This window comes from Mustela nivalis (assembly GCF_964662115.1).
Source record: "Mustela nivalis genome assembly, chromosome: 9".
Classification (NCBI taxonomy): Eukaryota; Metazoa; Chordata; class Mammalia; order Carnivora; family Mustelidae; genus Mustela; species Mustela nivalis.
In genome coordinates this window covers 119,907,290-119,909,394 of record NC_139028.1, presented here as the reverse complement: position 1 = coordinate 119,909,394, position 2,105 = coordinate 119,907,290, and the positions used below count along the sequence as shown (strand labels likewise).

The window sequence follows — 2,105 nt, the reverse complement described above, 5'->3', positions numbered from 1 at the left end:
GGATGTGCGGAAGGCTGGCAAGCCAGAGGTCAGTCCTTACCGGACACCTCGGTGTCCCTGTTCCCACCTGTAACACACCAGAGCTCCGGTCCCGCGGGGCCTCCATGACTGCCCCTGGGTTTGCTTCCGGAGGGAGCGGGCGTCTTTCTTCCAGGGTCAGAAGAGGTGCTGAGCTGTCGCCATCAGAAGCGTCTCCATCACGCAAGGAGATGGGCTCCGCCGCCACAGCAGGGGCAGCCCGGCCAACGCCGACAGACAGGCTGGCCGCAGGTTTGGGGTGGCTGCGTGGCCTTGATCCCCCGCTTGCTGAGCAGGGGGTTTGTGTGACGGCAAGACCACCTGTTGGAGAAGCAGAAATGCGCGGCCACGAGATCAGGCAGGGGCCGGCCGCGCCCGCCGCACCCCCCCACCCCCACCCCCACCCCTCCGTCTGCTGGGCTGCCCACCTGCGGGCCGGGCCCCTGCCCTCGAGCCATCATACACGCTGGAGTTGTGAGAATTTTCATTCTGCCTGCTATAGCTGTTCTTGAACTTTGTTAACCCTCCGCACACAGACCCTTGCTCACGCTCTCTTCTTGATGACCTAAGTCCTCCGTCCCTAGCAGAGCTAACAGCTCTCCTTGACGTCTGCAGACCACTGGCCTCACGGGGTGAAGGACCAGATGCTCCAAGAAGATGAGGCTTGACCGAGTCTGAGAACAGCCGTCACAGATTCCGGCAGGTCTGTTCAGGGTCAAGTCCACACCCAGCGGCCCCGGGGGCTCCGGGCAGCTGTCCTGCCCATGTCTTCTCCTGGTCAGGGAAGTGGGTCTTTGGGACTTGAGTTCAACCTTTTTCCAGGCTGCTGGTTTCCAGAATAAAGCAGCCCTTCCTTTCCCCCATCATTTCTCTCTCAAATATTGGTGCTCGAGCCGTAAGCCACCGATCCTGACAGAGCTGGCACCAGTCTTCGGTCCAGTAAGAGGGTGACGCCGTCTCAGCTCTGGGAGGTGATCTCCTGGGCGATGGCTGGAAGTACCTGGGGGCTCTGGGGCTCAGCAGGGCCTCGATTTCCAGCCCGCGCACTCTCCCTCTGACACGGACAAGACGACCAGGAGAGGTCCTTCCAGGCACAGAGAGCAAACCCAGTAAATGCAGAAATGATCAGCAGTGCTTTAGGGGAAGATCTTGATCAAAAGGGGGGAATGTGAAAATAAATGAAGGACACTTCATTTAAAATGGAGTCAGGGGCGCCTGGGGGGCTTGGTCATAAGCTTTCGACTCAGGTCATGATCCCAGGGTCCTGGGATCGAACTGGCATCGGGTTCCCTGCTCCGTGGGAAGTCTGCTTCTCACACTCCCCCTCTCCCTGCTTCTGTTTTCTCTCGAGATGTCTCTGTCAAGTAAATAAACAAAATCTTTCCCAAAAAAAAGAAAGGGAAAAGAAAGAAGAGGCAGGAAATCTCTCTGCGCCCAGCAGCCACACACAGCCTCCGACTCACCGTCCCCCCCCATTTCCCCTGAACCCTGAAAGCAGCTGACCTCCCCTTGTCTGCTGTGCGTGCCTGTGGCTCCCCTCAGCTCCGCACTGTGTTTGTGTCTGTGTCTCTGCGGATGATGCTCTCCTTAGCGTCGGCCACCGGCTCCCCGTTCGGTGTGGACGCCGTCAGTCAGCGGGTAGCTCTCTCCAAGTCCCCTCCACAGCCGCACCGCAGCCATTCCCGGGGGGGCGCAGGGGCTTGGGCCGTCCTTCCCCGCCTCCCCACACAGAGGGGCGCAAGCACGCGGGGAGGCACCCATGGGAGAGGTCTCCCTCCACAGAGTCCGCTTCACTCGGTCCCGCGCGGCCCAGGTTTCCAAACCCGGCGACACTTTTCCAGGTGAGGAGCCGGGCTTCTTCCAAGGACGCGTGTGGGGCAGAGCCCACGGCCAGTCGGCCCGTCGCTCACAGACCCCGCAGGAGCAAAGCCGGTCTGTGGCCCGTCACGGGGATGAGCGCGCCTGCCCCACGCAATGTAGGAAACAGCCTCCACCTCCCAGAGGCCTTTCTGCAGAGAAAGTGCTGGACTGTCCAGGACCAGAGACTGGGGACATCCCAGAGAGGAAGGGGACAGAGAAGGAAAGCC

At 60.8% G+C, this 2,105-nt stretch overlaps 1 long non-coding RNA gene across 1 annotated transcript; it reads left to right on the top strand.

Moving 5' to 3' along the window:
• The first annotated feature begins 680 nt into the window (after positions 1-680).
• Positions 681-883, top strand: LOC309840811. Its single transcript, XR_014298810.1, has 2 exons — positions 681-721; positions 841-883. It is a non-coding gene; the product is annotated as an uncharacterized lncRNA (long non-coding RNA).
• The last annotated feature ends 1,222 nt before the right edge of the window (positions 884-2,105 follow it).